This window comes from Octodon degus, unplaced genomic scaffold, assembly GCF_000260255.1.
Source record: "Octodon degus isolate 3935 unplaced genomic scaffold, OctDeg1.0 scaffold00005, whole genome shotgun sequence".
Taxonomy (NCBI): domain Eukaryota; kingdom Metazoa; phylum Chordata; class Mammalia; order Rodentia; family Octodontidae; genus Octodon; species Octodon degus.
Genome location: NW_004524581.1, coordinates 28,728,785 through 28,740,926, shown reverse-complemented (window position 1 = coordinate 28,740,926; position 12,142 = coordinate 28,728,785). Strand labels below are relative to the sequence as shown.

General features: G+C 47.5%; 1 pseudogene; it reads right to left on the bottom strand.

Moving 5' to 3' along the window:
- Window positions 1-10,135, bottom strand: part of LOC101581712 — a 30,032-nt pseudogene extending 19,897 nt beyond the window's left edge.
- Between the last annotated feature and the right edge of the window lie 2,007 nt (window positions 10,136-12,142).

The window sequence follows — 12,142 nt, the reverse complement described above, 5'->3', positions numbered from 1 at the left end:
TTTTTTTAACTTTTTTTTTTTTTTCTGGAATCAGGCCCTTGCACTTGCCAGGATAGTGCTTATTCTACTGCGCCATCTCCCTAGCCCCCCAATTTTTTTTTTCCTGGTACCAGGGATTGAACTCAGGATCTTGCGCTTGCCAGGCAAGCACTTATTTTACTGAGCTATCTCCCCAGCCAGTTGTGTTATATTAAATGCCTTCTCCTGCGAAAACAATCTTGTGAGTTTCACCCTCCTTAGACCTATCAGTGCAGTGAATGTATCAAATAGATTTTCTGATGTGAAACTCTCCTTAGACTCCATGGTGTTACGGCTGCAGCTGGATGTCCCCCCTCAGCCCATGTGCTTGTAGGTGGGGAGTTTTGAAGATGGCTGGATTAGAGTATGTGAGTGTGGATTAAGGGCGTGACCCTGGGAAGAACGGGTGGACACCGGAAGCGCGCCCCCGGGTGTGGCTGGCATCCACTCTTCAGCTTGGGTGGAATACACAGGGACAGGGAGAAGGCAGGCCCCGCGGCCTGGGTTGCTTGCCTGGAGGTTCCTCTGCGCCGGTGCGCCATGCCCCTCTGCCCCGCTGCCCCGCCTTGGAGTCAGCGGACTATGAGCCGAAGCCGCTCAGCCGCGAGCAGAAGTAACCCTCGCGTACCTTCTTAACTCTGGGTATCCAGTTTTGGGTTCAGCATTGAGCCGAGTAACAAAGAGACACAGACGCGGGTACTTGCATCTGTAAGGGAGGCTGTTGCGCCATTTTCCTCTTCGATGTATTTTCAGTTCATTAGCATAATGAAGTTATTTTACATCTATAAAATATCTTTGGACATTCTCTCTCCTGCACCCCAGCAGAGTTTGGTAAACCAGACAGCATTGGTCTAATAATGACCAATGGTTTATTAATCCAGGAGGGATTCTTATTAAACTATTTGGACCTCTTGGGAGTGCGTGTATGTTTAGATTTTCAATTAGTAATCTGATTTTCTTGGTTATAAGTCAGTTCAGATTTTCTACTTCATTTTATGTAAACCCGTCAGGAAGGCTTTTGACAGTAAGCAACCGAATAACCTAAAATTGGTAGCCTATGTGGAGGCTTTATGTCCCCTGCCCTCACCCCTGCGTGTGGCACCAGGAGTCAGTCCAGGACAGGCACCGAGAGGCTGGACTGGCTCTAACCATTGGCTGTCACTTTGTGGTTGAAGACAGCCACAACACCCTGAGGTGCCAGGCACATCCCGGCAGGAAGAGGCCCGGAAGCAACGCTCTCCAGGGTCAGGACCATCTTTCTGGGGCTGGTGGGATCCTGGCCTGCTGCCAGAGTGAGTCGACCTCTCGTCGTGAGCACGGGGAACACGGGGTGCTGCAGACAGAGGCCAGCGGTTCGCTTTGGTAAACTGCAGTCTTGCGGGACATTTTACATATACACAAATACATGGATGTATACAGGATAAATGTTATATGCATATGCACATAGGTATTCTGAGCTTTAGATATATCAGCGTAACTATTTTTGTAGTACTCTCAGGAATTTTTAAGTCTCTGCTCTCTCACTTTTTCCAAAGGTTTCTTTTTTAAATATTTATTTATTTATTTATTTATTTATTTATTTTACGAGCAGAATATATTTACTGGGAGAAAGAAAGCTCCTGTCCAAAAAAAACAAGTTAAAAAGGGGCAGGGGCAGGGAGATGGCTCAGTGGAATAACCGCTTCCCTTGCAAGTGCAAGGGCCTGAGTTCAATCCCTGGTTCCACAAAAAAGAAAAAAGAAAAAAGAAAAAAAAAAAGTTATGGGGGCTGGTGAGATGGCTCAGTGGTCTAAAGCACCTACTTAGAACAAGCTCAGCAAAGCACAGGGACCCCGGTTTGGTCCCCCAGCACCACATGCCAGCCAGCCCCGCCCCCTGGTGGGCTGAGCTGGCCACACACACACACATAAATAAATAAATAAATTTTAAAAAAAGTTAAATAAAAAGAAAGCTTCTGTTCAAGAAAGGGATGGGACAGGGGGGCCCCAACCAGGGATTCCCCTTTAAATCCTTTTAATCAAAGTTTGGCTCTGCTGATTTTTTTTCTACTGCATATTTAAATGCTTTTTTGAAAACTAATTTTCTGCTCTTAATTTTAGTTATTTTAGATTTATTCTACTGTTCCTTTCCTAACTTCGTGAATAGGGTCCCGAGCTCACTAATTTCCTATTTTTCTCCTTTCCTAAGACAGTTGCTCTCCATGTGCACGGATTCCACATCAGCACTTTCAACCAACAATTTATTAAATATATTTGCAAAAGATTGCATCTGTACTGAGTATTTATAGATTTTTCTTTTCATTATTTCCTAAAGAATACAGTAAATAGCCATCTACATAGTGTTTGCAGTAGGTATCATAGTAATATATTTATTTATTTATTTATTGTGGTATTCAAATTGAACCCAAGATCTCTACACTGTGCTAAATCTCCAGCCCATATATATATATATTTTTAATAGATATTTTTATTTTGAGATGATCTCATTAAGTTGCCAAACTGCCAAGTCTCAGATTCTCCTGCCTCAATCACCCAGAGTGCTGGGATTACAATCACAGGCCACTGTGCCTGGTTTATAGAGCACGATCACTTACAGTGTACACAAGAATGTGTATGGCTTCTGAATATGCCATCTTCTAGAAGACTGTTGAGCTGGGGAAGATTGTGGTATATATGTGGGCTCCCAGAACTGATCCCCTGAGACACCGAGCAGTGACTGTAAGTGTATTTAAGGCCATTCCATAACATTTGATATGTGATATATTAGTTATTGTTTAGTAGTAAACATTTTTTTTTCCAAATCTTCATTAAGATTTCTTGGGGGGGGGGGCCCATAAATTATTTTTAATCTTTTTTTTCTTTTCCTTGTTTTCTCTTCTTAATTTCTTGTTACTCATTTTAATCTTTTTTTTTTTTTTTTACATTCCAAACATTTGCAATTTTAACTATATCCTTCTGTTGTTTCTATTCAATTGCAGTGTCGCAGAACATGATACATAAACACGGTAGTATGTATGTATGTATGTATGTATGTACTTAGTGAGACAGGGTCTCACTACGCAATTCAGGCTGGCCTTGAGCTCACTTTGTAGCCCAGGCTGGTCTCAAACTTGCAGGATCTTCCTCCCTCAGCCTCCTGAGTGCTGGGATCACAGGCGTGCGCCACCACACTGGGCCGATTTTTATTTTTATAAGAGGTTTTAGGTTTACAGAAAATATAGAAGATCCCTCTCTCCTGCATCCCACTACCGTCCCAGTTTCCCCCGAGCAGCACCTCGTACTGGTGCACTGGTGTGGTTTATGAACCAATACCAACACATTATTACCAGCTAAAGCGCATACTTTGCAATAGGAGCTGCTCTTCGTGTTCTACAGCTGTGCATCCTTACAGAACAGTACAGAATCATTCTGTCACCCTAAAGCTCTCCCGTGATCCCCAGCCCTCTCTTGCCATTTCTAATCAGCTTCTTTATTTTCTTATTGTTGAATGTTAAAGGTCCTTTGTGTGTTTGGGGTACGTGTCCTTTATCAAATATATGCTTTGCAAATCACCTCCCGGCCTGAGTTGTCTTTCCATCCCACCGTGCCTCTCACAGAGCAGAAAGCTGCAATGTAACGAAGCCAAGCTTACCTGTCTTTTCCTCCATGCCTTGTGCTCTTGGCCTTATATCTACAACTTCACCCAAGCCCGGGTGACCTGGACTCCTTCTGTGCAACACACTCACCTGACCTGCAGTGCATGGCTCTCTTTCCCTTTCCCCTTCCCTCATTGTGTAATCCCTTACCTTCCTTCCTTTCACAAATCCGTGGCCATTCGTGTTCATTTTCCACATCTTAGCAGCCACACTACGGACTCCCTTCCTTCTCCTCAGTTTTCTCCTCTCTTGGGCAATTGTCTCCCTGAGTCAGTAAAAGGCTTGTTCTTTGCTCAGCTTTCCAGGCCTCTGGTTTCACAGCTGTGTTCTCTGGCTTTTAGACAGTGACCTTGTCACGGTGCAAATGGCAGGAAAGCAAGTGATATGGCCTGGGGACCGGGAGGCCGAGGGGGCACGATTGCTGCAAGCTTGAGGCCAGCCTGGGCTGCACAGTGAGTTCAAGGCCAGTCTGACCGCATAGCACGACTCTGGTTAAGAAAAAAGCACCAGTGCTGTTAAGGTAGCAGTCACTGGCTTCCTGAACAGAAGCAAGCCCAGAGATAGAGAAGTGAACAGTTTCCAAACTGTGTAACTCCGGCCTTGTTTGACCTAAATGTGCACAGCATGGCCCCTTTATCACAGCTGCTGCGCTGATTTTCCTGGCAGCCTCCACAAGGACACTTTCGTAACAAAAGGTTTCCATCACAGACCCTCTCTCCTAGCAGAAAGGAAATTTTAAGTGGCTCCACCTCATTTGCCTGTTCTTGCTGTTCCTGAGTATCTGAGCTCCCAACGGTCCTAACAATTACACTCTGTCTCATCGGTAAATATTAGTGAGGAAATGTATTTGACTAGGTGACTGGTTTTGTATGTAGCGACTGGTTCCGATTAAGTACCCTGCTTGCAATAGAAATGTATCCACTCACAATCCTGGATGCTCCGAGTCTGAAATCGGTGTCGCAGGGCTACACTCCCTGTGAAGGCCCCAAGGGAGGAAGACCTTCCCGCCTCCCGGTGACTGCCTGAGTCCTCGGTGCTCCTTGGCGGGCAGCCTGAGCCCGCTGACTTCTGGTGGCCTTCCTGCTGGGCACCTGCTGCTCCAAATCTCCTTACAAGAGCACTGGGTCTGGGCCCCCATCCCAGTCCGACTTCATCTTTAGTCCATCTTTGAGGACCCTATTTCTACGTAAGGACACAGGGGCCAATATTAGGGTTCAAGACCTTGTTGTCCCCTTGTTATACAAAACACAGCATGCATGATTGGCATACACTACCCCCTGGGGTTGAGGATGTGTACCCCACACTGCACCTTGTGCTTCCTGGAGCACCTTTTCCTTCAGTCCTTACTGGACTATTCGGTATTACTGTTTATGAAAAAAATCGAAACCAAACCTGAAGACACACAGGTATGACTTTCCAGGAGCTTTTCTGAATCTGGAGTTGTCACTTCCATTTTTGTGTACCATTGATAGAGATGGAACTTGTTTTCAGGATTCTGGCTCTGTCTCCCCCTCCCTGCGAATTCGCTTTTGCTCTTACATTTCTTATGGTCCTTAGATCGCCCCTAACTAGCCTGCCTTTCTTTCTTTCTTTCTTTCTTTCTTTCTTTCTTTCTTTCTTTCTTTCTTTCTTTCTTTCTTTCTTTCTTTTTCTTTCTCTTTCTGCCTTCTCTCTCTCTTTTCTTTCTTTCTTTCTTTCTTTCTTTCTTTCTTTCTTTCTTTCTTTCTTGGGCATGGAAAATCAAATCAGGACCTTGCGCATGCTAGGCAAGCACTCTACCACACTGAACTACACGCCTAAACTTTAAACAAATTTTTAGGGTTTTTTTAGTAAACAATATTTCCTTTTCCTGGGTGTGGTGGCGCACACCTGCAAGCCCAGCACTTGGGAGGCTGAAGAGGACTGCTGCGCGCCTGGGCTACATAGTGAGTTCAAGGCCAGCCTGAACTACATAAAATTTGTTTCGTTTTTTTGGACATAAGGTCTCACTATGCTTCAACTTACCGTGTAGCTCAGACTGGTCTCCACTTCCCGGCGATCCTCCTGCCTCAGTCTCCCAAGTGCTGAGATTACAGGCCTGTGTGAGTACAACCGGCTACAGTTTTTAAAATTTTGAGACAGTCTCACAAAGGAGTCCAGCCTGGGCTTGAATATGCCGTCCTCTGCCTCAGCCTCCCTGGTAGCTGGGATTACCATCGTACCCACGGTCACGCTCAGCCTGAAGCGCTCGGTCCTGATTCCGGTCCCCGTCCCCGTCCCATCCCGTCCCGTCCAGCTTCTTCTCCTGCGGAGGGCCCCCGCGTTCCCAGCCCCTCGGCTTCCCTTACTCACAGCCCAGCTGTGGGAGGGAGAGGACTCCACAGGCTTTTGCGCTGTTCTCAGACTTCCCCGGCTCACTCTCTAGTCCTCTTTTTTGGGGCCACGTGGGGTTCTCCTTTTCCTGGGTCCTCCCAACACCCCCACACCTTCTCTCACAGCAAGGGGTGTGGCTGGTGTTTGTGGCTTTTCACCCAGTTCTGTTGTAAGCGTCTCCAGCAGGTTTCAGTCTCTCTAGGCAATTATGCTGGTTTTCTGTGAACGAGTGTGTGGAGCCATCTCAGGGGTCAGGGCTTACCCTGTGTGAAATGAGGAGCTCGTGGAGCTGGAGGGCGGATGTGTGGTTGGCAGGAGTTAGAGGTGTTGGCTGGGAGGGACAGGGGCTGGGCGGGGAAGGGTGGCTCTGTATCTCCGGCGGGCAGTGGTGTTACAAATCTGTACTGTGATAAGCAGCGCATGGTGGCTGAATCTCGTATCTTGTGCTGTGACTGGCTGAGGCTTCCCTAGTGGGGGAAGCCTGGGCCGGGGTGGGGGAAGCCTGGGCGGGGGTGCTAGAACCCTTCTGCACCACCATTGCCACTTCTTGCACATCTATGCTTATTTCAGACTTTCAAATGTTTGTTTTGAGACAGGGTCTATGTATTTTAGGCGAGCCTTGAACTCATGGCAATCCTCCTGCCTCAGCCTCCTGCAGGCTGAGAAAACAGATGTGAGCCACCATGCCTGGCTTAAATTTTTATTATTATATTTTATTGCTCATATATGGGGTACATTGTAGCCATTTGATGTATGTGTACAAGGAGTACTGATAAAATCAGCATAGTTAACATTTGCATCTCTTGGGGCTGGTGAGATAGCTCAGAGGTCTAAAGTGCCTGCTTAGGCAAGCTTAGGCAGGAGCAGGGGACCGCAGTTCGATCCCCAGCACTACTTGCCACTCCAGCCCTGCCCTCAGGATGGGCTGAGCCAGTCAAAAAAACCCAACCAATCAACCAACCAAACAAGAAACTATTTGCATCTCTTTATCATTACTCTGCCTGGAACCTTCCGACCCCCATTCTAATCATACATAAAATATGGAATAGGTTGTTGGGAACTCAGGCCACCTGCCCTCATGCAGAACACTGGAGCTTATTACTGCTATGTATCTGTTTTTTGTTTTCAGAATTGGGGATTGAACTCAGGCCCTTGCACTTGCCAAGGAAGTGCTTATTCTACTAAGCCATCTCCCTAGCCCCATGTGTTTGTATTTTGGTACCTGTTATTCAAGTTCTGTCCATCCCCTATCCCCTCCACCCTTCCTATCCTCCAGTAATCATTATTATAGAATATTTGTTTTTAGTTTTTTTGTTGTTGTTTTGTTTTGTCTTTTTGAGACAGGGTCTTGCTATGCGGTTCTGCAGCTGGACTTGAGCTCACTCCATAGCCCAAGCTGGTCTCGAACTCCCAACTATCCCCTTGCCTCAACACTCTCTGCCCCGAATGCTGGGATTCTAGGCACACCTGGCTTACAACTTGAACTTTTTAAGAAGAGGAATGAAGAATTAGAACATACAATAATAGGGTCAACCTTTGAGGACGTGATGTTGCTGATTGTGGTGCAGGCTTGAACTCCCAGAACTCAGGGACAGCTACAAGTTTGAGACCAGCAAGAACCTGTTGAGAGCAAGAACCTGTTTCAAAATTTAGAAAAGGGCTGGGATGTAGCTCAGTGTGAAGATCCTCACACTGGGTTCAATTCCCAGTACCACACACACACACACACACACACACTCACTCACACACTGCGCTAACCTGGGGCGGAAGAGATGGTACTGCAGTCACTCTCCTAGGTTTAGCCTTGTTCCCAGGAAAGCAGCCTCGCCCACCCCACCCTGATGAGGATGCCTCTCCCTTGCTTGCAAATGCACCTACCCTGTTCCCTATCAGAGAAACCCAATCCTGTGTGTGTACAGGCAGATCCCAGCATGTTCTGGGAGATAAGAGCTCGAGTCACATCCAAGAGAAGGTTGACAGGCAAAAACAAGCATCTGCATTTTGCTAATCTACAGCAGAACTGGATTCTGCGGCTGCCCACCAAAGGAGGAGGAACGTGATTCAGCCCAGAGCTCGATTTGTTGATGTGGGTGTCCTTGCAGTTTTGGATTCACCAAGCTCGCAGCTGGGAATGGATCTAACGATTTGCTCTGCTGGCTAACCAGAATCCAGCCCCACCCTGGCTTCCACTTAACTGTGGGCCATACCAGAAGATTCTTGACAAATGCAAAGGAGAAATTTCGAGACTTGGGAAGACGAGCCCATTGGAAGGATTGATCCTAAATAACCCAAAGCCAGCACAAACAGTTGTATGCCCTTCACCAAAAGCGCAAGACACCCTTCACTGGTGAGGTGAAGGGTGCTGCTATCTTTTATTATTTTTTTTTAAACATTTATTTATTTTGTGTGTGTGTGTGTGTGTGGCCAGCTCAGCCCACCAGGGGGCGGGGCTGGCTGGCATGTGGTGCTGGGGGATCGAACTGCGGTCCCTGTGCTTTGCCAAGCTTGTTCCAAGTAGGTGCTTTAGACCACTGAGCCATCTCACCAGCCCCCGGTACTGCTATCTTTGAAAAAGCACTCAAATGGCTCTGTTTTGGAGCATAGAAATGAGAAGGCCTAAATTGGATGGGACCAGGGGCTTCCACGGTGGCAGGGCCCGGGAGCAGCATTTACCTTCAGAAGCAAAGGGAGTGTGCTTACCCGCAGCAGTGAGACCTTAGAGATGTTTAGTCTGAGTCTTCGGTCAAGGGCTTTCTAACATGTGTTCCATCCAGAATGCTTAGAGTCCAAGCCAGTTGCGGTGCTTATTCTCTTTGTTGTCGCTTTAGGACTTGACATTAATTCTGGGCAAGAAGGTGCTGATGAATTCTGGAGGCTTCTAGGACATGCCGCCTCAATTTTTAAGAACAAGGACAACAAAAAGAAAAAGAAAGAAGCCACAGAGGAAATGGGTGGAGGAAGGACCCTCTTTTCTTTCTCTGGATTTTAGTATGTCTGGACTCAATACACACAGTGACCGTAGTTATTTGTGGTTTTGAGTCAACCAGCCTGAGATCAGGGCCACCAAACACAGGGACGGAAAACAGTGACAGAAAGAACTTGTGTGTGTGTGTGTGTGTGTGTGTGTGTGTGTGTGTGTGTGTGTTTAATGTATTTCGTACAAGTCTCACTGTGCAGCCTGGACTCATAGTGGTCCCCCCGTTTTCAGCCTCTTCAGTGCTGGGATTCCAGGTGCGCACCATCACGCCCTGTCTTGGTGACTGGCTAAACAGGCCTTGGGAGTGGTGTTGGCGCAACAGGTAACCGGGGATCCAACCCTGGTCCCTGCACTTGCCTAAGCAGGTGCTTAGTCCACTGAACTATCTTGCCACCTGAACAAACTTCTTTGATGACAGTACTGACCGCCTGATCATACTAAACTCCCCTCCGCTGAATTTCCCATTGCATGATACAGCTTTCCATGCTACTGAAGACAGCTCGGGTTGGGACTTGTCCCCAGAAGCATCCCGACTCAGTCCCTGGGATGGACCAAAGTGAGTACCAGCCACCTAGGTCGCACTTGTGAAGCATGCAAGAAGCTTTCACTGAATCTTTTCACACAACTGCTGAGGGCAAAGCTGTTCTAGGAGTGGTCCCAGCCACCTAAGCACGACACGGGGCATTTCGAGCAGCCTTACCACTGGCTATAAGTGGCCTCAGAACAAGGCCAGGCCCTGCTGCTTCTGAAGATACAGTGAGTTGCATGCTGATGTGATTCATCTTCCCCGAGGCCCAGCCTGGCAGGGGCCTTGGCAGCAGGCTGCACAGCAGAAAGGCTGGGCATGGGCCCCTGGGACAGTGGCTCCTGGGCTGCCTGCCGGCGTGCAGGACATGTCCATGTCCGGGTTCTGAGTCATCAGCCAGAGCAAGTGTCTGAGTTGATTTTTCTATAATTAGAATTTATAGGTATGGAGACGCCTCTGCGGATTTAGGCCAAGGCTCACTCACCTGGATGTTGCTGCTCGTCAGCTTTGTGACTTGGGCTCTGCTGGCTGGAGCTCTGGGGGTCAGAGAGTCCTGCTTCTGCACAGTCAGGATAGTGCTTGGCTGCTGGTTGCTCGGGGCTTCTCTGTCATGAAGGAGAGGAGTCATGGTGTCGGCGGGCTCACTGGCCCCAAGGAACTTCGTCCATGACCGGGAAAGAAGGAGGCCATGTCTTTTCTTTTATGTTATGTATTTAGTACAGGGTCTGCAGGGGCTCACTACACAGATCGGACTCATAGTGATTCTCCTTTTTTCCAAGCGCTGGGATTACAGGTGTGCACCACCATGCCCAGTCTCAATGACCAATGTGCCCCAGGGGTGGGGCTGGCACCTGGGCAGGACAGATAGAACCCTGGACCCCTGTGTCTACCTAAGCAGGCACTTCAATCCACTGAGCTATCTGGTCAGCCCAATAGTTTATTTCTTTCGATTGCTGAGTAGCATTCTTTTGTTTTATTTTTAATATATTTTTTGGCTGGCTCAGCCCACCATGAAGGTGGGACTGGCAGGGCATGTGATGCCAGGGACTGAACTGTGGTCCCCTGTGGCTGCCTAAACTTTCCTAAGCAGGTGCTTCAGACTGCTGAGCTATCTCTCCAGCCCTAAGGAGGCCATTCCGAAGTGGCAAGGAAGAAGCTGCCTTAGCTCCAGCCTCAAGCAAGCCTTCTGCCCCAGGCCAAAGGGAACAGGGACTGGAAGGCTACGGGGCCCCAGTGAGGACAGAATTCAGAGGCCTCCCAGGAAATCTTACTAGTTTGGTGGATCATAGTTCTCCTGTGTGCAGCAGAAGGAACATGGCACCTGTGGCAGAGGGCAAGTGGCGGGTGGGCGCCTGCAGTCTCCAGAACAAGTACAGCAAGGGAGCTGTCCCTGCCCCTTATATTTCTCTACTGTTATGTAGTTACACATTGTAATGAATTTGACTTCTTCCTCTGCCTCCCATTTCCTCTACTTATATTTGGCATGGAATGGTGGTCAACTGTACAATTTTTCTAAAAAATATTCTGGTTTACTGAGGTATAATTGTTCTTCTGTTGTCATTTTGAGACAGAGACTCACTGTATAGCTCAGGCTGGCCTTGAGCTCACTTTGTAACCCAGGCTGGTCTCACTCACAACGATCCTCCTGTCTCAGCCTCCCAGTGCTGGGATTACAGGTATGCCTGCCCCACCCAGCCTACTGAAGTATAATTGTTTGGTTTTGATCTTTTTGAAACAGAGTCTCTCTACACAGCTCATATTGGCCTTGAGTTCACTTTGTAGCCCAGGCTGGTCTTGCACTTGCAGCAATCCTCCTGCCTCAGCCTCCTGAGGAATGGATTACATGCCGCGCCCGGCCTACTGAGATACAGCTGCATTGATTAAAATTCATCCTTTTAGGGTATTTGGCTCAGTAAGTTCAGTAGTGCAAAGTCACGTGATCAGCATCACATGATAGAATGGTCCCCTTCACCTACAAAATCCCCAAGTATCACTTTGAAGTCAGTTTTCTCCTTGACCTCTCAGCACCAGCAACAATGAGTGATTTTTTTTTTTTTTTTTTTTTGCTCCGAATGCCTTCAGGGCAGGTTTGGCTGGCTTGAGTTGTGGGGATCGAACCACAGCAACCTGAGCCTAACGGCTTTGTTGAAGCAGCCACTTAAAGAACTGAGCTAAGGGGCAGGCCCCCACAACGAGTGATTTTTGACCCTGTGCCTCTGCCTTTTACCAAATGTTATATGAGTAGGATTAAGCCTTATACACTGCTTTGTGTCTGGCATCTTTCTCTTAGCATAGAATATATTTAAGTATATAAAATGTTTAAATAAATAAAGGAAATCTTACAGTAACGAAAGACTCAAAATGGATCAGAGAGAGAAGAAATTGAAAGACTGGAAAGAGTCTAAGAAATCTGAAAGCGGGCTGGAAAGATAGCTGAGCAGACTAAGTGCCTGCTTGGGAAAGAACTGGGACAGGGGTTCGATTCCCAGCACCGTCTGGGGCCTGCTGCGCCGACCAGGCCGTTTGATCCCTGGTTCCAGAAAAAAATAAATAAATAAGAAATTACAATTTTCGAGGTCGGGTGAAAAATATGAATCCTCGGATTCAGGATGCAAAATGCACAGCAAGTAAGGTA